The following is a 25,324-nucleotide window of genomic DNA, read 5'->3' as shown; positions in this document are numbered from 1 at the left end:
GCTGGCGGTGAGAGGGGCCCTCCCAGTCAGATCCCTCCTGTACGCCCGGAACGTTGTCTCCACACCCTGCTGCCTACAGGAGGACTGCAGTGAGGAAGAGTCTGTGATCCACCTCTTTGCTCACTGTGAGTTCGCAGAGAGGGTGTGGAGGAGGATGGACGGGCTAGTGTCACGTTTCGTCCCCAGCAGCTGCATAACAGAGGACTCTCTGATCTATGGGCTGTTCCCGGGGACGCACACAGAGACCAACATCCGGTGCTGCTGGCAGATCATCAACTCGGTGAAAGACGTGCTTTGGTCGGCCCGAAACTTGATGATCTACCAGCACATGGAGCTGTCCGTGGGAGAATGCTGCCGACTGGCACATTCTCGGCTGCAGGAGTACGTGCTGAGGGACGCACTGAAATTTGGTGCAGCCACCACAAGGGCCCGGTGGGGACGGACCACAGTATAGGGTTCTTCTCCCGCGGGAGTGGGAGGGGTCGGGTGGCTGGGAGTATACCCCTCAACAATGGTGTGGAAAGAAGAAACAGCAGAGTGCCACGTGGGTGGCTAAAAGTGTGGAAATGTCATCTGTAAAGGATTGAGAGTGATTGAGTGGTTTATTGCACATAATTTTATTTTTGAATAAGGTATATTTTGAAAAAAAACACACGATTAATAAATGCATCAAAAAAATCTAAAACAAAGTTTGCAGTCATTGTACCATCTCTGCTAACATATCCTGTGCTTGGTCCTTTGTAAAGCACCTTGGAACACCTCCCTGTGCAATGTTTGTGGCTGTTGTTCAGAACAGCTTGTAGCCTGCAATAAGTGGTCCCATGTCAATTGATACATTTTGTTGCTGTCCAATAATTCAGTTAAATTGCTGTCCTCTATCCTTGTCACTCACTTTGAATTTACAGCTTCAGGAAATATTCATCACTGAGACAGTGAGTTCTTCACCATTTACTGTACTGTGCAGTGTTTATTGTTTAACTGCATGCATTTTGAGTTGTATTTATTAACATTTGTGGTAATATTTTGTTTTATGTGCCATGTGTGATATATGTTTTATGGTCTGGAGCAATGTTGTTTCCTTTTGTTTTATATACAGTACAGTCAGATGAAAATAATCTTGAACTTGATTGTTCAATTCACTGATCCTTGACGGTTTTTATATTCCATACAACCTCCTCCCACCCCTTTATCCCTCTTGATCAGTATATTCTCTGTTCATTTCTCTCACTTCTGCTTGTATGTCTTCCTCTCAAGTGTGTTCATGACATCCTCATGAGCAATAGTGAAAAAAAAAGAATCAGAATTTTAGAAATATTCTTTGATCTGCAAACATCATAAAGGACCCCTGCCATCCAGGCCATTCTCTCTTCTTCCTACTGCCATCGGGCAGCAGGTACAGGAGCCTTAAGTCATACACCACTAGTTTCAGGAACTGCTCAGGAGCCAGCGTGATAACTTCACTCACCTCAACACTGAACAGATTTCACAACCTACAAACTCACTTTCAAGGACTTTACAACACATGTTCTGAGTATTATTTGCTTACTATCTATCTATCTATCTATCTATTTATTTATTTATTTATTATTATGGTTTTTTTTTCGTATTTCCAGTTTGTCTTCTTTTGCACATTGGTTTTCCAGTCTTTGTTTGTGTGTAGGTTTTCATTGTGTTGTACTGTGTATTGTTCTACCGTGAATGCCTGCAAGAAAATTAATATCAGGCTTGTATATGATGGCATATAAGTACTTTGAAAATAAACTTTGAAATTTGAACTTTAATTATCACTGTACCTATTTAGTGGGTACGGGAGACATATATTTCTGCTTTGCTCAAAAACAGGTAATGTGAAATAGAAATGGAAATTCTGTATAACAGCATTAACCCACCCATCCACCTTTCCCCCTCACCTGGCTTCACCTATCACCTGCCAGCATGTACTCCTTCCCCACCCCTCCACCTTCTTATTTTGCCTCTGCCTGTTGTCTTTCCAGTCCTAATGAAGGGTTTTGGCCTGAAATGTCAATTGTTTATTCTTCTCCATAGATGCTGACTGACCTGCTGAGTTCCTCCAGCAGTTTGAGTGTGTTGCTCTGGATCTCCAGCATCTACAGAATCTCCAGTGTTTACCATTAGCTTAAAACTTTATCAGTTTCTCTCTCTCCACAGCCATGATGAGCCTAACATCAGTGGTGGGAAAATTACTGGAGGGGACTCTGAAAGGCAAGGTCTATCTGCATTTGGTGAGGCAAGGATTAGAGGCTGTCTGCATTACTTCATACATGGAATTAGAGCCTTACGAATTTAAGTGAGTTTTTTTGAAGAGGTAACCAAGAGGATTGATGTGGGCAAGACAGTAGATATAATCTACATGGAATTTAATAAACTCTTGTCCCTCAAGGTAGGTTGGTTGAGAAGGTAAGATTCAGTGTAATGATTATGATAATGATAATGATCAGTGTATTAATGAAGGTAAGATTCAGGTTTATAAATTCATGAGAGCCATAGATAAGGTGGATGGTCAAGGTTTTCTTTTGTTGTTGAGGAGTCTAAAATTAGAGTGCATAGGTTGAAAGTGATAGAAATAGATATACAGGGGCAGGTTTTTCACACAGAAGATGTTGGAGGCGATATCAGATGTATGACAGCTCTGGCAGGGACTGCAAGACATTACTTCCTACAAATGAAACCCAAAAGTATGAATGGTAGTGATGCTTCACTACCAGATGAACTCAATGCCTTCTATGCACGCTTTGAAAGGGAGAACACAACTGCAGCTGTGAAGATCCCTGCTGCACCTGATGACCCTGTGATCTCCGTCTCAGAGGCCGATGTTAGACTTTCTTTAGAGAGTGTGAACTCTCGTAAGGCAGAAGGTCCTGATGGAGTACCTGGTAAGGTTTTGGAAACCTGTGCCAACCATCTAGTGGGAGTATTCAAGGACATTTTCAACCTCTCACTGCTACGGGCAGAAATTCCCACTTGTTTCAAAAGGCAACAATTATACCAGTGCCTAAGAAGAATAATGTGGACTGCCTTAATGACTATCGCCCGGTAGCACTCACATCTACAGTGATGAAATGCTTTGAGAGGATGGTTACGACTAGACTGGACTCCTGCCTCAGCAAGGGCATGGACACATTTCAATTTGCCTGCTGCCACAATAGGTCAATGGCAGACGCAATCTCACGGCTTTAGACCACCTACACAACACAAACACCTATGTCAGGATGCTGTTCATCGACTACAGCTCAGCATTTAATACCATCGTTCCCATAATCCTGATTGAGAAGTTGAAGAACCTGTGCCTCTGTACGTCCCTCTGCAATTGGATCCTCGGCTTCCTAACCAGAAGACTACAATCTGTGTGCATTGGTGATAACATATCCTCCTCACTGACGATCAGCACCGGTACACCTCAGGGATGTGTGCTCAGCCCACTGCTCTACTCTCCGTATACACATGACTGTGTGGCTAGGCATAGCTCAAATTCCATCTACAAATTTGCTGACAATACAACCATTGTTGGTAGAATCTCAGGTGGTGATGAGAAGGTGTACAGGGGTGAGATATGCCAACTAGTGGAGTGGTGCCGCAGTGACAACCTGGTACTCAAAGTCAGTAAAACAAAAGAGCTGATTGTGGACTTCAGGAAGGGGAAGATAAAGGAAAATGTACCAATCCTCATAGAGGGATCAAGAGTGGAGAGAGTGAACAGCTTCAAGTTCCTGTTCTAACCTGGTCCCAACATATTGAAGTAGTCATAAAAAAGGCAAGACAGCGGCTATACTTTATTAGGAGTTTGAAGAGATTTGGTATGTCAACAAATACACTCAAAAACTTCTATAGTTGTACCGTGGAGAGCATTCTGACAGGCTGCATCACTGTCTGGTATGGAGGGGCTACTGCACAGGACCGAAAGAAGCTGTAGAAGGTTGTAACTCTAGTCAGCTCCATCCTGTGCACTAGCCTACAAAGTATCCAGAGCACCTTTAGGGAGCGGTGTCTCAGAAAGGCAGTGTCCATTATTGAAGACCTCCAGCACCCAGGGCATTCCCTTTTCTCACTGTTATCATCAGGTAGGAGATACAGAAGCCTGAAGGCACACACTCAGCAATTCAGGAACAACTTCCTCCCCTCTGCCGTCCGATTCCTAAATGGACATTGAATCTTTGGACACTACCTCCTTTTTTTAATATACAATATTTCTGTTTTTGCATATTAAAAAAATCTATTTAATATACATAATTAATTTACTTGTTTATTTCTTATGTTTTATTTGATTTATTATTATTGTTATTATTATTATTTTCTCTCTCTGCTAGTTTATGTATTGAATTGAACTGCTGCTGCTAAGTTAACAAATTTCACGTATCATGCCGTTGATAATAAACCTGACTCTGATTCTGATTCTGATTCTGATAGATACGTATATGAAGCAAGCTATCTCTACATTGTAGAGGCAGGTACAATTACAACAAAAATTGACAGGCATGTGGATCGGAAAGGCTTAGAGAGATATGGGCCAAATGTGGGCAAGTAGGACTAGCTCAGGAAAGCCCCTAGGTCCATATGGATGAGTTGAGCCGAAGGGCCTGTTTCCATGGAGACTGCAGATGGTGGAATCTAAAGCAACACACAAGATGCAGGAAGAATTCAAGCAGTCAAAGTTCAAAGGATTTATTATCGAAGTCTATTTATAGTACCATATACAACCCTGAGACTGGCTTTCTTGTAAGTATACTGAATTAATCCAAACATCATAATAGAATTATTGAAAGACTGCACCCGACAGGATGAATAAACAACCGAGGTGCAAAATACAATAAACTGCAAATACAAAATAAAAAAATAAAAAATAATAAATAATAATAAATATAAATATACAATAAATACCAAGAACATGAGATGAAGAATACTTGAAAGTGGGTCCATAGGTTGTGGGAACGTATCAGTGATGGAACTAATGAAATTGCGTGGCTATTCCCCTCTGGTTCAAGAACCTGATAGTTAAGAGATAATGAATGTTCCTGAACCTGGTGGTTTCTGGCTTGAGTCTCCTGTACCTTCTACCTGATGGCAACAGTGAGAAGGGATCATCACCTAGGTGATGGTGATTCTTGATAATAGATACTGCTTTCCTGTGACAGCATTCCATGTAGATGTGCTCAATGATGGAGAGGGCTTTACCTGTGATGGACTGAATTGTATCCACTACTTTTTGTAGGATTTTCCATTCTTGGGCATTGGGCACTTGTGTCCCATACCAGGTTATGATGCAGCTAGCCAATATAATCTCCAGCACATATCTATAAAAGCTTGTCAAAATCTAAGGAAGTGGAGACACTACCATGCTTTATTCGTACACTACCATGCTTTATTCATAATTATGTGCTGGACCCAGATCGTCTGAAATGATAACACCAAGGAATTTAAAATTGCTGATCTTCTCCACCTCTGATCCCCCAAGGAGGATTGGGTCATGGACCTCTGGGGATTCCTCCTCTTGACGTCAATAATCAGCTCTTTGGCCTTACTGACATTGAATAAGAGGATGTTGTGGCACTACTCAGCCAGATTTTCAATCTGCCACCTATATGCTGAATCAGCCAACAACAGTGGTGTCATCAGCAATCTTAAATATGGCATTGGACCTGTTTCTGGCCTCACAGTCATTAGTATAATGTGAATAGAGCAGGCAGCTAAGCACACAGCCTTGTGGTGCACTAAAGAGAGTTTATCATGAAACAAACAGCCCCACCTTTTGCCTTCTTCGAATCAGCAGTTCGGTTCATCTTGTGCATCGAGAAGCCTTCAGGTCTTATCAGTGCATCAGGATTGTCTGGAGTGAGCCACGTCTCTTTGAAACACAGAATGTACCAATTCCTCATTCCCTTCCGATACAGCAATCTTGCCCTTAGCTCCTTAATCTTGTTCTCCAGCAACTGTACATTTGCTAACAAGATGCTGTGTGTTTTGGTGTTTCAGCCTGTCTTGCTTCTGGCCATGGCAATGAACCTTTGTCAGCTTAAAGGTGCATACCTGCATGATTGAGAGTTAAGTCTGCCAAGCTCTTCAGAAGATCGTAAAATCTGTAGTTCACTTAGATGGTTTTAAATTACATAGTGTAAAGGGAAATTACATACCGAAGATCACAAGTGGCAAATATTTCAGAAGAAGAATATTTAGAAGTTTTATAAGCAGCCTGCAGAAAGTTGCCATGGTTCACCAGTGCCATCTTGTCTGCGGCATCTAGGGAGGGAAATGGACAATCAAAGATTTGGATCAAGCTTCATCATCTGGACTGATAGATAAAAGGGGAGCTAGCCAGTAGCAAAAGGCAGTAAGGCTAGAACTGATGGATCCAAGTGAGGGGGGTAATAGGCAGATGGAGGAGGGAAGTGAGGAAATAGTGATAGAAGCTGGGAGGAGACAGCTGGCAGCTGGAGGAAACAAAGAGCTGCAAAAGATATCAAATGACTGGCAAGTAAGGTGGAGCATAAAATCAAATGAAGGAAATGGGGATAAAGAAGAACGAGGTGCTTCAGTAGCATAGCGGTTAGCACAATGCTATTACAACTCAGGCCATTGAGGTTCAGAGTTCAATTCTAGTGTCCTCTGTAAGAAAATTTGTATATTCCTATGCATATGCATGTGATTCCTCTGGATGTTTCTGTTTCCTCCCGCAGTTCCAAGACGTTAATAGGCCAATGACCATTGGAAATTGTCCTTTGATTAGCCTAGGGTTAAATCAGCAGGTTGCTGGGCGGTATGCTTGGTAGAGCCGGTAGGGACTATTTTACACTGTAGTTCTCTAAATAACTAATGAATGAAAGGAAAAATTAGGTGGCCAGTGGTATAGTGGCATCAACACCAGACGTCGAGGTGTTTGGTCCCAAGTTTGAATCTGCGTGGCTCCTTGCTTGCTTTCCATCTGTGCTGGGTTGAGCATTAAGCTAGCAATTTGCCCTCATATAAAAAAACAAATAAAATAACACGGGAAGAATAAAAAAAATGTTGGCTGATGTGTCACAAGGCGAGAAAAGGAACAACAACAAAAGGAAAAAGGAAGCTATGCAAATATAATATAGACGCTCAAGAGACTCTTGGATTGGGAAATGAATGTACAGGAAATGGAAGGATATTGACACTGTATGGGCACAAAGAATTAAATTACTTGGGCATTTGGTTACTAATTTAATGAATTTGAGTTGAAGTGCCTGTTCCGCTTCTATATTGTTCTATGTTCTATGTCCTAGGTTTGATGTTCTATGTTCTTTGCTCTATGTTCTATGTTCTATCTCAGATATCATGGAGCAGAAAACCATGACGTATCACTCTATGACTTTCTGAATTTACGTCAATTCTTGCCCTCCTGCTGAGTGTTTCCCATATTCTTTGTGTAAATTTTTGCTTTTTAGTTTTGTTTTGGAATTAAGTCCAATTCTCTCTATGAATTAGGCTCCCGCATTGTGTTAAAACCTTCTGTACTGTAAACTTTTAAATATAAATGTATGATTTCTATGAGTGGTGGTGAAAATATGGATTATTCATAGTGTCAATTGTAATTGATTTATTTTGAAGAAAATTATGGGTGATTCTGTGGTAAAAGAACTTGAAAAGAATTTTTCATGTGCTCTGAAAGTTTATGCACCAACCATTGGAAAGATTAGTGAAAACTATAGTGAATATATTGGGCTCTGAAAATTTATGGATAAACTATTGAAAAGATTAATAGTGCTCAGTGAATGAGAGCTACCTCAAAGATAATCTGACCTTGCCTTTATTCTTAGCCTATCTTCAACATATTGTCATAAAAGCCCATCTGGCTCACTTATGTCCTTCAATGAGACATTTGCTATTTTCAACCATTTTGACCTATTGTGGCTCCACTCCCATAACAATGCAGAAGCTTGTGCTTCAAATCATAGAGTCATAGAGTATTACAGATGGAGAAGATCCTGAGAGGCAGGATTTATGAACATTTGGAGAAACATAATATGATTAGGAATAGTTAGCATGGCTTTGTCAAAGGCAGGTCATGTCTGGCGAGCCTGATTGAATTTTTAGAGGATGTGACTAAACACATTGATGAAGGTAGAGTGGTAGATGTAGTGTATATGGATTTCCGCAAGGCATTTAATAAGGTACCCCGTGCAAGGTTTATTGAGAAAGTAAGGAGGCATGGGATCCATGGGGACATTGCTTTGTGGATCCAAAACCCATCCTGTGGCTTGCCCACAGGAAGCAAACAGTGGTTGTAGACGAGTCATATTCTGCATGGAGGTTGGTGAACAGTGGAGTGCCTCAGGGATCTGTTCTGAGACCCCTACTCTTCGTGATTTTTATAAGTGACCTGGATGAGGAAGTGGAGGGATGGGTTAGTAAATTTGCTGATGACACAAAGGTTGGGGGTGTTGTGGATCATGTGGAGGGCTGAGCAGATGCAAAACTGGGCTGAGAAGTTGCAGATGGAGTTCAACCCAGATAAGTATGAGGTGGTTCATTTAGGTAGGCCAAATATGATGGCAAAATAGAGTATTAATGGTAAGACTCTTGGCAGTGTGGAGGATCAGGGGGATCTTGGGGTCTGAGTCCAGAAGATGCTCAAAGCTGCTGCGCAGGTTGACTCTGTGGTTAAGAAGGCATACGGTGCATTGGCCTTCATCAACCGTGGGATTCAGTTTAAGAGCTGAGAGGTAACATTGCAGCTATATAGGACCCTGGTCAGCCCCCAGTTGAAGTACTGTGCTCAGTTCTGGTCACCTCACTAGAGGAAGGAAATCACAGAAAGGGTGCAGAGGAGATTTACAAGTATGTTGCCTGGATTGGGGAGCATGCCTTATGAGAATAGGTTGAGTGAACTCGGCCTTTTCTTCTTGGAGTGACGGAGGATGAGAGGTGACCTGATAGAGGTGTATAAGATGATGAGAGGCATTGATCGTGTGGATAGTCAGAGGCATTTTCCCAGGGCTGAAATGGCTAGCATAAGAGGGCACAGTTTTAAGGTGCTTGGAAGTAGGTACAGAGGAGATGTCAGTGGGTAAGTTTTTACACAGAGAGTGGTGAGTGCGTGGAATAGGCTGCTGGCAACGGCGGTGGAGACGGATACGATAGGGTCTTTTAAGAGACTCCTGTATAGGTACACGGAGCTTAGAAAAATAGAGGGCTATGGGTAACCTTAGGTAATTTCTAAGGTAAGGACATTTTCGGCACAGCTTTGTGGGCTGAAGGTCCTGTATTGTGCTGTAGGTTTTCTATGTTTCTATGTTAGATCTGTCAGGCAAGATATTCCCTTGAGGAAGCCATGCTGACTACGGCCTATTTTATCATGTACTTCCAAATACACCAAAACCACAACCTTAATCGATTCTGACATCTTCCCAACCACTCAGATCAGATTTATTGGCCTATCATTTCCTTTCTCCTTCCTCTCTCCCTTCTTAAAGAGTGGAGTGATATTTGCAATTTTCCAGTCTTTCAGAACCATTTCAGAATCTGGTGATTCTTGAAAACTCATTACTACTGCCCTCACAATCTCTTCAGCCACCTCTTTCAGAACCCTGGGGTTTACACTATCAGGTCCAGTTGACTTATCTACCTTCAGACCTTTCAGTTTCCCAAGAACCTTCTTTTCTAATTATGGTAACCTCACAAACTTCTGACTCCTGACATTTTGGAACTTCCACCATACTACTGGTGTCTTCCACAGTGAAGATTGATACAAAATACTTATTCAGTTCATCCATCATTCTCTTGTCCCCCAATTACCATCTCTCCAGCATCGTTTCTCCAGTGGGTCTGATATCCACTCTTGCCTCTGTTTTACAGTTTATGTATCTGAAGAAACTTTTGGTACCCTCTTTAATATTATTGGAAAGCTTATTTTCATATTCCATCTTTTTCCTTCCCAATGACTTTTTTAGTCTGCTTCTTGTAGAAGTCCAGGATTCTACAGCTGTAACATGGAGAGCATTCTGACTGGTTGCATCACCACCCGGTATCAATGGGCCACTGAACAAGCTCAAAAAGTGCAGCTGAAAATTAAAAACTTAGCTAGCTCCATCATAGAACTTGCCTCCGCAGAATGAAGGACATCTTCAAAAGACAGCATCTATCATTAAGGACACCCATCACACAGGACATGCCCTCTTCTCATTGCTAACCAGGAAAGTTGATGATGGCAAGGCAGTTCGATTTTGTACAGTTTTGGTCACCTGTCTACAGGAAAGATGTAAAAAAGTTTGAACGAATATAGAGAAAATTTACCAGGATTTTGCCAGGACTGGGGGACCTGAGTTATAAAGAAAGACTGAATAGGTTCAGACTTTATTCCTTGGAACTTAGAAAACGGAGGGGAGATTTGATAGAGTCATACAAAATTCTGAGGGGCATAGATAAGGTAAATACAAGCAGGTTTTTTCCACCAAGATTAGGTGGGACCACAAAGAGGTCATGGTTTAAGGGTGAAAGGTGAAATATTTAAGAGGAGCATAAGGGGAAACTTCTTCACTGAGACTGTGGAATGAGCTGCCAGCACAAGTAGTGTATGCAAGTTCGATTTTAACATTTAAGAGAAGTTTGGATAGGTACATGGATGGTAGGGGTATGGGGGGCTATGATCCGTGTGCAGGTTGATGGGAGTAGGCAGTTTAAATGGTTCGGCATGGACTAGATGGGCTGAAGGCCTTGTTTCTGTGCTGTACTTTTCTATGACTCTATGGCTGTATAACTCTATCAAGGTGGTGGCACTGGAGCCTGAAGACACACACTCTTTCCCACCGCCATCAGATCTTTGAATGGACAACGAACCTCTATTTCTTTCACAAACAGGAGAAAATCAGCAGATGCTGGAAATCCAAGCAAACTTTCTGATCAATGCTTTGGTCTGTTCTGTGCCACAGTAGTGCAGTAGTTACGTGACATTGTTGAAGCTCGGGGCATCGGACTTTGGAGATCAATTCCAATGCTACCTATAAGAAGTGTGTATGTCCTTCCTGTGAGTGCATGGGTTCCCTCCCAGATTCCAAAGATGTACTGGTTAGCAGGTTAATTAGACACTGCAAATTGTCCTGTCGTGAGGCTAGGGCTAAATAGGTGGGTTGCTAGGCAGAGCAGCTGGTTAGGCCAGAAGGCCTGTTCCGCACTGTATCTCTAAATATATAAAAAACAAAGAATCACTTCAGAAATCTAATGTTCCTAAAATGTTGAAAAACTATAATTTTAATGTAATTTGTATTTTAATATAAACTATTGTTTGCAAATACAAGCACCACATCTGAATGTTAGAGATAGCTATAGATACAAGCCAATTTCAAAACAGTGAGTGACGCTGATCTATATTCTACTTAACTTTCCTGACCCGGCAACCCTACCATCCTTTCATCAAAAATCAATTAAACTTTGATCAGCAGGAGTTAAATTTATATTTTGAGAATCAAACTTTAAAGGCACAGCACAATAATGCATGGTGATTTACAACAAACAGCCCATGTGCAGTGAGTAATTCTGTAAGAGAATTACCATTAATAGATTATAAATATGACATTATTATGCATTTAGTTTGTTACAAATATGATGCATCATTAAAATATTTCATGCTTCTGGCAAAGAGGTAAAACCAATTTGTTGACTTATTAAAAACAACATTTGAACAAAATGATGAATTCCGATTGGCATACTATTAGGACATATAAGATTCAAAGTTATTTGCTTTGTGAAAAGAGTTTAGATAAATTTATTAACTTCCCTTGTAAAGAAACATACAATGAAAGCTATTGTTGCCAATAATCACACACATAAAATAATGATCAATATTAATAGTCGGCTGTGTACTTGTGGTGATGCCTGGGAGTATATACTCAGTGGCTACTTCATTAGGTACAACTGTTAACCTGCTCGATAATGCAAATATCTAATCAGCCAATCACGTGGCAGCTAGTCAATGAGAAAAAGTATACAGATGTGGTCAAGAGGATCAGTTGCTGTTCAGACCAAACATCAGAAGGTTGACAAATTCTGATTTAAGTGACCTTGACCATGGAATGATTGTTGGTGCCAGATGGAGTGGTTTGAGTATCTGCTAATCTCCTAATGTTTACAGTGAATGGTGCAAAAAAACAAACAAAAAAAATTCAGTGAGCGGTACTTCTGCGGGTGATCATGCGTGATACTGAGAGAGGTCAGGCGAGAATGGCCAAACTGATTCAAACTGACAAGAAAGTGAGAGTAACCCAAATAAACACTCATTACAACAGTGGTGTGTAAAAGACCATCTCTAATTGCACATGTTGAACTTTGAAGTGGATGGGCTACAGCAGCAGAGCATCATGAACATAAATTCACTGTCCAATTTACTAGGTACAGGAGGTACATATAACTTCCGTATTCATACTTGTAACTTCATTTTATATAATTCTTTATTCTTTATAATTGTTGCATGTTATTTTTTGTTGCATGGTATTCAAGCACACAACAAATTCATAACATGTGTAAGCCTCTGCTGAGCAACTTTCCTTTTAAGGTGTGCCAGTGTGTGCACGTGCACACATCTTTTGCTACTAGCGCACAGAAGTTCGACACTCTCTACCTTGTTGGTATGTTAAGTATATTTCATGATAGTACACAATCACATTTCCTTTTCCCGTTTCTGATGCTGACGGAGTTGACGACATGGAGTTTGTGATAATTTGTCTGCAGATTTTAGAACTGAATTATTTATACTGCTTTATTGAAGAAATTATTGATTCACTATGTCAAATTTCAAAGCAGCGAAAGGTGTGAAGTGTAAAAGAACTGCTAGTTCATTTAAAGCAGAATGGCAAACACCTTTGTCAGGATGCTGTTCATTGACTATAGCCACGTATTTAACACCATCATTCCCACAATCCTGATTGATAAGTTACAGAACCTGGGCCTCTGTACCTCACTCTGCAATTAGATCCTCAACTTCCTAACCAGAAGACCACAATCTGTGTGATTTGGTGATAACATCTCCTCCTTGCTGACAATCAACACTGGTGCACTTCAGGGGTGTGTGCTTAGCCCACTGCTCTACGCTCTCTATACCCATGACTATGTGGCTAGGCAAAACCCAAATCCATCGATAAATTTGCTGATAATGTGAGCATTGTTGGTAGAATCTCAGATGGAGACAAAAGGGCCTACAGGAGTGAGATATACCAACCAGTGGAGTGGTGTCACAGTAACAACCTTGCACTCAACATCAGTAAGACGAAAGAGTTGATTGTGAACTTCAGGAAGGGTAAGACAAAGGAACGCATACCAATCCTCATAGAGGGATCAGAAGTGGCGAGAGTGAGCAGTTGTTTCAAGTTCCTGGGTGTCAAGATCTCTGAGGATCTAACCTGGTCCCAACATATCGATGCAATTACAAAAAAGGCAAGACAGCAACTGTACTTCATTAGGAGTTTGAAGAGATCTGGTATGTCAATAAAAACACTCAAAAACTTCTGTAGATGTACTGTGGAGAGCATTCTGACAGGCTGCATCACTGTCTGGTATGGGGTGGGCGGGGGGGGGGGGGGTCGACTGCACAGGACCGAAAGAAGCTGCAGAGGGTTGTAAATTTAGTCGGCTCCATCTTAGCAACTAGCCTACAAAGTACCCAGGACATCTTCAAGGAGCGGTGTCACAGAAAAACAGTGTTAATTATTAAGGACCACAGCACCCAGGGAGTGCCCTTTTCTCACTGTTACCATCATGTAAGAGGTACAGAAGCCTGAAGGCACACCGTTAGCGATTCAGGAACAGCTTCTTCCCCTCTGCCATCCGATTCCTAAATGGACATTGAACCCATGAACACTACCTCAATTTTTCAACATATATTATTTCTGTTTTTGCACAATTTTTAATCTATTCAATATACATATACTGTAATCTATCTATCTACCTATCTATCTATCTATCTATCTATCTATCTATCTATTTATTTATCTTCCATATTATGCATTGAACTGCTGCTGCTAAGTTAACAAGTTTCACGACACATGTCGGTACTATAAACCTGATTCTGATTCTGATTCTGGCTTAGGGAAACAATGGGAACAGCTACACCAAAAGCTCATGAGGTCAGGAATTTGCAGGTCTGAGAAATAGTTATGTGCAATACAGAAACTTGCGTGGATAGTTGCAAAGCAAAAGTTGCTGGAGAATTTGCAAGTGGTCAGCAGTGGAGTGATATTTGGAAACTTGATGTTTTAAAGCATCATTTAGCAAGCAAATCACTTTTGCATGGCCTGTCAAAGTTCCAGCAAGAAAATTCTAATTCTTCATTAACCGCTAGAGGTCTGCTACGTATCTTTTGAGAGAGTGCAGATAGGTGAGAGCAAAACTATCAAACCCAGAGGAATCAAAGTAATTATTGACAATGTTTTGCTAGCTGTTAAAATAAATGCCTCTATATATAAAATTCCGTGTGCAGATGTTGTTGTCAATGGGCAAAAATTTGCAATACACATGATTTTTGCGCTCACTGGTCATTACAAATTAGAAGGAACATTGCTGCTGAGGATTGATAAGGCATTGTCAGACCTTACCTGGAGTATTGTGAGCAGCTAAGACCGTAAGACTATAAGATATAGGAGCAGAAGTAGGCCATTCAGCCCATTGAGTCTGCTTCGTCATTCAATCATGGGCTGATCCAATTCTTCCAGTCATCCCCACTCCCCTACCTTCACCTCATACCCTTTGATGCCCTGGCTAATCAAGAACCTATTTATCTCTGCCTTAAATATACCCAATTACTTGGCCTCCACAGCTGCTTGTGGCAACAAATTCCACAGATTTACCACCCTCTGACTAAAGTAATTTCTCCCCCTCTCTATTCTAAATGGACGTCCTTCAATCCTGAAGTTGTTCCCTCTTGTCCTAGACTCCCCTACCATGGGAAATAATTTTGCCATATCTAATCTGTTCAGGCCTTTTAATATTCAGAATATTTCTATGAGATCCTCCCTGATTCTCCTGAACTCCAGGGAATACAGCCCAAGAGCTGCCAGATGTTCCTCATATGGTAACACTTTCATTCCTGGAATCATTCTCGTGAATCTTCTCTGAACTTTCTCCAATGTTAGAATATCCTTTCTAAAATAAGGAGCCCAAAACTGCACACAGTACTCCAAGTGTGGTCTCACAAGTGCCTTATAAAGCTTCAACATCACATCCCTGCCCTTATATTCTATACCTCTAGAAATAATTGCCAACATTGCATTTGTCTTCTTCACCTGAAGATTTACTCTTAGGGTATCCCGCACAAGGACTCTCAAGTCCCTTTGTATCTCTGCATTTTGAATTCTCTCCCCATCTATAGTCTGCCCATTTATTTCTTCCACCAAAGTGCATGGCCATACACTTTCCAACATTATATTTCATTTGCCACTTCTTTGCCCATTCCCCTCAACTATCTAAGTCTCTCTGTTTCCTCAACACTAACCGCTCCTGCACCTATCTTTGTTTCATCGGCAAATTTAGCCACAAATCCATTAATCCCATAGTCTAAATCATTGACATACATTGTAAAAAGCAGCGGTTCCAACACCAACCCCTGTGGAACTCCACTGGTAACTGGCAGCCAGCCAGAATAGGATCCCTTTATTCCCACTCTCTGTTTTCTGCCAATCAGCCAATGATCCACCCATGCCACTAATTCCCCTATAATTCCATGGGCTCTTATCTTGATAAGCAGCTTCATGTGTGGCACCTTGTGAAAGGCTTTCTGAAAATCCACGTACACCACATCTACTACATCTCCTTTGTCTACCCTGCTTGTAATTTCCTCAAAAATTGCAGTAGGTTTGTCAGGCAGGATTTTCCTTTCAGGAAACCATGCTGTCTTTGGCCTATCTTGTCATGTGCCTCCAGGTACTCCGTAATCTAATCCCGAACAATTGATTCCAACAACTTCCCAACTTCTGATGTCAGGCTAACAGGTCTATAGTTTCCTTTCTGCTGCCTCCCACCCTTCTCAAATAGTTTTGGTCCCCTACCTAGGAAAGGATTTGCTGACATTGGAAAAGGTCCAGAGAAGGTTCACAAGAATGATCCCAGGTATGAAGGGTTAATGTATGAGGAGCATTTGATGGCTCTGGGACTGTACTTGCTGAAGTTATAAGAATGAGGGGATACCTAAACAAACTATTGAATATTGAATGGCCTACATACAGTGGATGCGGAGAGGACGTTTCCTATAGCGGGGCAGTCTCAGACCGTAGAACACAGCCTCAGAATAGAAGGATGTCTCTTTTGAAAGGGGTCAAGGCATAATTTCTTTTGCCATAGCGTGGTGAATCTGTGGAATTCATTGCCAAAGATGGCTGTGAGGACCAAATCATTTGGTATGTCTAATGCCGAGGTTGTACGGTTCCTGGTTAGTGATGGTGTTTAAAGATACATGGAGAATTCAGGGGAATGAGGTTGAGAGGGTTAATAAATCAGCCATGATGGGATGGCAGAGCAGACTCAATGGGCCGAATGGCCCAATTCTTCTCCTATTTCTTATGGTCTTATGAATGTATATGGCAAATAAATTTGATTATTGAATGTCTCACCCAAAAGATGATAGCAATGACTATTCTAGTGTATTGGCCGAGATTTTGTGTGCAAACCTACGGGAAAGGCATGACCAAGCATCCATCTAATTTGAAATGTCATTCACTAAGTAGTGGATGATGAAATGCTTCAAGATGTATCCCAGCGCATTATTAGATTTGTTGGTAATTGCTTTACTTTGGATAAATAGCAAAAAATCAATGAATACTTCAAATGGTGTAAAGAGAATTGATTCAGGATCATTCCCTGTGGAATCCCACTGAGTCAGGATTGATTCCTGTGGAGTCCAACAGTTGTTGCTCAGACTAAAGTGATAATGAGTTAAAGCAAAGCATACTCTGGAAATATGAAATAAAAACAGAAATTTGGAATTTCCACTTCCCGTACTCCTCTGGAACTTCCTGAGGTATTAAATTCTTGGCATCAGAATTACTTTTTCGCTTTTCTTCTCAGCTTTATTTCAATTCTCCTCAATATGCAATTGATTCTGGATTTAGCATAACCTTAAGAGATTCTGTGGATGCTGGAAATCTATATACTTTACATAATGCTTGAGGAACTCGGCAGGTCAGGCAGCATCAATGGAAAGGAATAAACAATCGATGTTTTGGTGTCAGCGGCACCCGACCACAATGGAAAAAGCCTGCTTGCATTTACTGCATACTATCCTTCATTGTTCTGTATTCCTCTGTCAAATCGCCCCTCGTTCTCTTATTCAACCTTTACCCGTGACTCAGGACCTCAAGTCCTGGCAAGATCCTTGAACATCTTCCCTGCACTCATACAATCTTAATGATATCTTCTCTGTAGGTAGGTGACTGGAATTGCACACATTACTCCAAATTAGACTTCACCGATATTTTATAAGATCGCAACTTCTGTACTCTCCGCTGCATCTAATCCCAGGATGAGGCTTTCTTTTCCAGGACATCAGAGCTGCGAGATACGAATGTCTTCACTCGCATCTCAGAATCTGAGATTATTGTCACCAGCATGTGCCGTGATATTGGTTAACTTAGCAGCTGCAGTTCAATGCGATACATGATATAGAAGAAAAAATAATAATAAATAAATATTTAAGTAAATCAATTACTGTATACGTATATTGAATAGATTAAAAACCATGCAAAAAAACTGAAATAATATATATTAAAAAAGTGAAGTAGTATTCAAGAGTTCAGTGTCCATTTAGGAATCGGATGGCAGACTGGAAGAAGCTGTTTCTGAATCGCTGTGTGTGTGCCTTCAGGCTTCTGTACGTCCTACCTGATGGTAACAGTGAGAAAAGGGCATGCCCTGGGTGCTGGAGGTCCGTAATTATGGATGCTGCCTTTCTGAGACACCGCTCCTTGAAGATGTCCTGAGTAGTTTGTAGGCTGGTACCCAAGATGGAGCCAACTAAATTTACAACCCTCTGCAACTTCTTTCGGTCCTGTGCACTAGCACTCCCCCCACCCCCCATATCAGACAGTGATGCAGCCTGTCAGAATGCTCTCCACGGTACATCTATAGAAATTTTTGAGTGCATTTGTTGACATACCAAATCTCTTCAAACTCCTAATGAAGTATAGTCGCTGTCTTGCCTTCTTTATAACTGCATCAATGTGTTGGGACCAGTTTAGGTCCTCAGAGATCTTGACACCCAGGAACTGGAAGCTGCTCACTCTCTCCACTTCTGTTCCCTCTATGAGGATTGGTATGTGTTCCTTCCTCTTACCCGTCCTGAAGTCCACAATCAGCTCTTTCATCTTACTGACGTTGAATGCCAGGTTGTTTCTGCGGCACCATTACACTAGTTGGCATATCTCACTCCTGTATGCCCTCTCGTCACCACCGGAGATTCTACCAACAATGGTTGTATCATCAACAAATTTATAGATGGTGTTTGAGCTATGCCTAGCCACACAGTCATGGGCATAGAGAGAGTAGAGCAGTGGGCTAAGTACACACCCCTGAGGTGCACCAGTGTTGATCGTCAGTGAGGAGGAGATTGTGGTATGCTGGCATTTATAGCGAGAGGATTTGAGTACAGGAGCAGGGAGGTACTACTGCAGTTGTACAAGGCCTTGGTGAGACCACACCTGGAGTATTGTGTGCAGTTTTGGTCCCCTAATCTGAGGAAAGACATCCTTGCCATAGAGGGAGTACAAAGAAGGTTCACCAGATTGATTCCTGGGATGGCAGGATTTTCATATGAAGAAAGACTGGATGAACTAGGCTTGTACTCGTCTGAATTTAGAAGATTGATGGGGGATCTGATTGAAACGTATAAAATTCTAAAGGGATTGGACAGGCTAGATGCAGGAAGATTGTTCCCGATGTTGGGGAAGTCCAGAACGAGGGGTCACATTTTGAGGATAACGGGGAAGCCTTTTAGGACTGAGATTAGGAAAAACTTCTTCACACAGAGAGTGGTGAATCTGTGGAATTCTCTGCCACAGGAAACAGTTGAGGCAGGTTCATTGGCTATATTTAAGAGGGAGTTAGATATGGCCCTTGTGGCTACGGGGATCGGGGATATGGAGGGAAGGCTGGTACAGGGTTCTGAGTTGGATGATCAGCCATGATCATAATAAATGGCGATGCAGGCTCGAAGGGCCGAATGGCCTACTCCTGCACCTATTTTCTATGTTTTCTATGTCTATGTTTCTATGTCTGTCGGTTAGGAAGTCAAGGCTCCAATTGCAGAGGGAGATACAGAGCTCCTGATTCTGCAACAGCTTCTCAGTCAGGATTGTGGGAATGATGGTGTTAAATGCTGAGCTAGAGTTGATGAACTGCATCCTGACATGGGTGATTGTGTTGTCCAGGTGGTCTAAAGCCGTGTGGAGAGCCACTGAGATTGCATCTGCCATTGACCTATTGGGGCAATAGGCAAATTTCATTGGGTCCAGGTCCTTGCTGAGGCAGGAGTTCAATCTAGTCTTGACCAACCTCTCAAAGCATTTCATCACTGTTGGTGTGAGTGCTACTGGGCAATAATCATTAAGGCAGCTCACATTATTCTTCTTAGGCACTGGTATAATTGTTGCCATTTTTAAGAAAGTGGGAGCTTCCGCCCGTAGCAGTGAGAGGTTGAAAATGTCCTTGAATACTTCAGCCAGTTGGTTGGCACCGGTTTTCAGAGCCTTAACCAGGTATTCCATCAGGACCTTGCCTTGCAAGTGTTCACTCACTTTAAAGACAGCCTAACATCAGCCTCGGAGACAGAGGTCACAGGGTCATCAGGTGCAGCAGGGTTCTTCACAGCTGTAGCTATATCCTCCCTTTCAAAGCAGGCATAGAAGGCATTGAGTTTGTTTGGTAGTGAAACATCGCTGCCACTCATGCTATCTAGTTTCGCTTTGTAGGAAGTAACGTCTTGCAAACCCTGCCAGAGTGGTCGTACATCCAATGTCGCCTCCAACCTCATTCGAAAGTGCCTCCTCACCCTTGAAATAGCCCCCCGCAAATCATACCTGGTTTTCAGGTACAGTCCTGGGTCACCAGACTTGAATACCACAGATTTAGCCTTCAGCAGACGACGTACCTCCTGGTTCATCCACGGCTTTTGGTTTGGGAATGTACAGTAAGTCTTTGTGGCCACACACTCATCCACACAGGTTTCAATGAAGTTAGTAACAACTCATCCAGATCTCTTCCTTTTCCTGAACATCCACGCTCACCTCATCTCCTCGCCGCCTTAACAGTGATAGAGTTCTTCTTGTCCTTACCTACCGCCCCATGAGCCTCCACATCCAACACAGCATTCTCTGCAACTTCCGCCATCTCCAGGGGATCCTACCACCAATCATATCCTTACCTTTCCACTTTCAGCAGGGAACACTCCCTCCATGATTCCATTGTCCATCTGTCTCTCCCCACTAATCTCCCCCCTGCATGAGGCATTACAGGGGGGGTGCTACACCTACCCATTTACCTTCTCCCTCACCTTCAATCAGGGCCCCAAATGGTCCTTCCAGGTGAGGCAATTCTTCACCAGCGGATCTGCTGTGGCTGTCTATTGTGCCCGGTGCTCTCGAAGCGGGCTCCTCTACATTAGTGAGACCCATTGTAAATTGCGCAACTATCAAGTAGCTCCGCTCTGTCCGCCAGAGTGGAACTTTCCAGTGACCCAAGCGTTTTAATTCTGATTCCCATTCCCATTCTGACGTGTCGGTCCATGGTTACACCCATGACTGGGTGGCTAGGCGCAGCTCAAATGCAATCTATAAATTTGCTGACAATGCAATATTTGTTTGCAGAATTTGAAATGGTGACGAGGAGGTGTACAGGAGCAAGATAGATCAGGTGGCTGAGTGATATTACAGCAACAACCTTGCACTTAACATCAGCATGACCAAAGAACTGATTATGGACTTCAGAAAGAGTAGGACGAGGGAGCACACGCCAGTCCTTATTTAGGGTTCAGAACTGGAAAGGATAAGCAGTTTCAAGTTCTTGAGTGTCAACATATCTGAGGTTCTATCTTGGGCCCATCATCTAGATGCAGTTACAAAGAAAGCATGACAACAACTATATATCAACCGGAGTTTGAGGGGATTTGGTATGTCACCAAAGACTCTTACAAATTTCTACAAATGTACCGTGGAAAGCATTCTAAATGGCTGCACCACCATCAGGTATGGGGGGGGGGAGAGGTGGGTGGGGTGGATTGAAATAAGTTGCAGAAAGTTGAAACACAGTCAGCTCCATCATGAGCTCTAACCTCACCAGCATCCAGGACATCTTTAAGGAATGTTTTCTCAAAAAGGCAGCAGCCATCATTAAGGACCCCCCATCAGCCAGGACATGCCCTCTTCTCATTGCTGCCATCAGGGAAGAGGTACAGGAGCCTGAAGGCACACACTCAAAAACTTCATCCCCTCTGACATCTGATTTCTGAATGGACGTTAAACCTTTGAATACTACCTCACTACATTTTTATATCTATTTTTGCACTACCAATTTAATTTAACTACTTAATATACATTTATACTTACTGTAATTCACAATGTTTCCTATTATTAAGTATTGTATTGTAATGCTGCTGCAAAGACAACAAATTTCACAACATGTGCTGGTGATTCTTATTTTAATTATTATAGGTGAAGCCAGGTGGGTTAAAAAGTTCAAGACCTGGAGAGGAAGGAATCTGATAGGGGAGGAGAGAGACCATGGGAAAGAAGGAAGGAGGAGGGAAACCAGGGAGAGGTGATAGGTAGATGAGAACAGGTGAGAGTGGGGATTAGAAGAAGAGAGCAGGGGAGGGATTTTTTTTTAATATTAGCCCAAGTCCTTGAGTGGCATGGTGCAAAGATTGATAGTGCATGGGATGTTGGCATGAAACCATGTTTCTGCAATAAGAAGCACGCAGCAGTTACTCATCACGCTCCAGTGCAGCTGCAGATGAAGGCAATCCAGCTTGTCTTTGACAGAGTAGCACTGACAGAAGGGTCCAGCCCTCAACCTAGCTGCGCCTGTTCTCTCTCCCACACAGCCTCAAGTGCCTCCTCCCTGGGTGGGTGCAACAGGGCATGGCATGAGGGTCTGGACCATAAACAACCGAGACTATGCAGCTCCCCTGCTATCGGTCTCGTCAGTGAACAAGAGTTGCAGTATTCTACTTTATCAATGTCCAACACGGCCTTGTGATCACAAGGAAAACATCCAAGGCAAGTTTATATGTATGTGTATTATAAAAACCTCTATAAAATTATAATTGTGTTTTTATTTTTTAGCTGGTTTCATGAATAAAATTGCTAACATGCCCATTTCGGATTATCATATTGAAGAAATGATGGACTTCTGATCGATCACCCTGATACACATTTCATGGATATTGACTCAGACCACTTGGATCTCCTCTGATTTCCATCCACATTCCAAAGATGTATGGTTAAAGTTAGTCAGTTTTGGGCATGCTATGTTGGTGCCAAAATTCACAGAAACACTTGTGGGCTGCTTCAACATATCATTAATGTGTTGGTCATTGGTCATTGGTTATTGACAGAAACAATGTTTTAATGTACATGTAACAAATGAAGCAGATCTTTATCTTTATTATCTCTGACTTGGAGGTAATACTGCTGCCTATAATCCTCCCATTATTGAATGTTTATGATGTAGAAATCACTTGGAAAAGCAATTCTGTTGATTCCCCCACTACTCTGTTCTTCTCTAACTTCTTTTTCCTGTTACACAAAATACTCTGCAGATGCTGGGGTCAAAGCAACACGCACAACACGCTGGAGGAACTCAGCAGGTCGGACAGCATCCGTGGAAACGAACAGTTAATGTTTCGGGCTGAGACCCTTCGTCAGGACTGAAGAGGGAGGGGGCAGGGGTCCTATAAGGAAGGTGGAGGGAGGGTGGGAAGGAGAAGACCGGTAGATACCAGGTGAAAAACCAATAAGGGGAAAGATAAGGGGGTGGGAGAGGGGAGGCAGGAAGGGGATAGGCAGGGAAGGTGAAGAAGGAATAGGAGAAAGCACAATGGGTAGTAGAAGGAGGTGGAACCATGAGAGAAGTGATAGGCAGCTGGAGGAGGTGGCAGAGTGAAATAGGGATGGGGAAGGGAGGGGGAGGGAATTACCAGAAGATGGAGAATTCAATGTTCATGCCAAGGGGTTGGAGACTACCCAGATGGTATATGAGGTACTGCTTCTTCAACCTGAGTTTGGCCTCATCATGGCAGTAGAGGAGGCCATGTATGGACATATCCGAATGGGAATGGGAAGCAGAGTAGAAGTGGGTGGCAACCGGGAGATCCTGTCTGTTGTGGTGGACGGAGCGGAGGTGCTTGACAAAACAGTCCGCCAACCTGCGTCGGATCGCACCGATGTAGAGGAGGCTGCGCCAGGAGTACTGGATGCAATAGATGACCCTAACAGACTCACAAGTGAGGTGTTGTCTCACCTGGAAGGACTGTTTGGGGCCCTGAATGATGGTGAGAGAGGAGGTGTAGGGACAGGTGTAGCACTTACGCTTACAGGGATAAGTGCTGGGTGAGAGATCCGTGGGGAGGGACGTGTGGACCATGGAGTCCCAGAGGGAATGATCCCTGCGGAAAGCGGAGAGGGGTAGGGCGGGAAAGATGTGCTTAGTGGTGGGGTCCTGTTGAAGGTGGCAGAAGTTGCGGAGGATAATATGCTGGATCCAGAGGCTGGTGGGGTGGTAGTTGACGACATGGGGAACTCTGTCCCTTTTGTGGTGATGGGAGGATGGGGTGAGGGTTGAAGTGCGACAAATGGAGGAGATGCGGGTGAGGGCATCATTGATGACAGCAGAAGGGAAACCACGATCCTTAAAGAAAGAGGACATTTGAGATATCCTGGAAAGGAAAGCCTCATCCTGGGAGCAGATGCGGCGGAGACGGAGGATCTGGGAATAGCATTTTTGCATGTGGCAGGGTGGGAGGAGGTATAGTCGAGTTAGTTATGAGAGTCAGTGGGCTTATACAGTAGAAGATGTCAGTGGTCAGTCTGTTTCCAGGGATGGAGACCGAGAGATTGAGAAAGGGGAGAGAGGTGTCCGAGATGGACCAAGTGAATTTGAGGGCTGGGTGGAAGTTAGAAGCAAAGTTGATAAAATTGACGAGCTCAGCATGGGTGCTGGAAGCAGCACCAATATAGTCATCAATGTAGCGAAGGAAAAGTTAGGAAGCAGTATCGGTATAGGTTTGGAGCATAGACTGTTCCACATAATCAACGAAGAGGGAGGCATAGCTGGGGCCCATGCGAGTTCCCATAGCTACACCCTTGGTCTGAAGGAAGTGGGAAGAACCAAAAGAGAAGTTATTAAGTGCGAGTACCAGTTTCACCAACCAGAGGAGGGTGGTGGTGGTGGGGAACTGGTGAAGTCTATGGTCCAGAAAGTAGTGGAGGGCTTTGAGGGCTTCTTGATGGGGAATGGAAGTGTATAAGGATTGGACACCTATAGTGAAAATGAAGCGGTTGGGACCAGGGAACTTTTTCCTGTTAATTCTCCAACTCGCAGATTAAAGCGTCAAGCAAGATTGAAGTTAATGAAGACATGTGCGGAAGGTGAGCGGATGTTCAGCAGCATCTGCCTGTGTTTGACCAGTCTCTCTCTCCCTCTCACTCCATGCTGCTGGAGGATAGTGCCAGAGTCTTTGGTCTTGGGCACGATTTAATTGACACGGTTTGTGGATTGCACGCCAAAGTTCATGTTATACATATGTACTTCAGGTTTCTGTTTACTTCTTTTTCATTGATATTTTGTGTAACTTTGATCGGGGTGGACTGGCTCTATGGCCTGTAGTCAACGAATGCTACAGTGCTACATTGAGATGATCTGAACTAAGCTGAACATTCTTTGACTGTTTCAGTGACTCTGTAGTTTGATGTTTTATATTATGTGCTTCACTCGTTTTGCCGTTTGCGTGATTTATTCTTTATTTTGCACGTTGGGTGTTTGATGTTTCCTTTGAATGGGTTCCATTGTGTTTCTTTGTTTTGTGGCTGTCTGTGGGAAGACGAATATCAAGGTTGTATACTGCATACATACGTCAATAACAAATGTACTTTGAATCTTTGAAAAACTTGGAGGAAGCTGATGGCTATGGCGGATGTGGGTTCAATTTCAACATTTAAAAGAAGTTTGGATAACCACATGGATGGGAGGGGTATGGAGGACTATGGTCCCGGTGAAGTTGATGGGACTAGGCAGAATAATAGTTCGGTATGGACTAGAAGGGCCAATGTGTCTGTTCTGTGCTGATGTGCACTATGACTCATTGACTAAGAATTAGTGA

Source organism: Mobula birostris, chromosome 10 (assembly GCF_030028105.1).
Source record: "Mobula birostris isolate sMobBir1 chromosome 10, sMobBir1.hap1, whole genome shotgun sequence".
Taxonomy (NCBI): Eukaryota; Metazoa; Chordata; class Chondrichthyes; order Myliobatiformes; family Myliobatidae; genus Mobula; species Mobula birostris.
The sequence above is the reverse complement of the archived record's forward strand: the minus strand, read 5'-3'. Positions refer to the sequence as shown.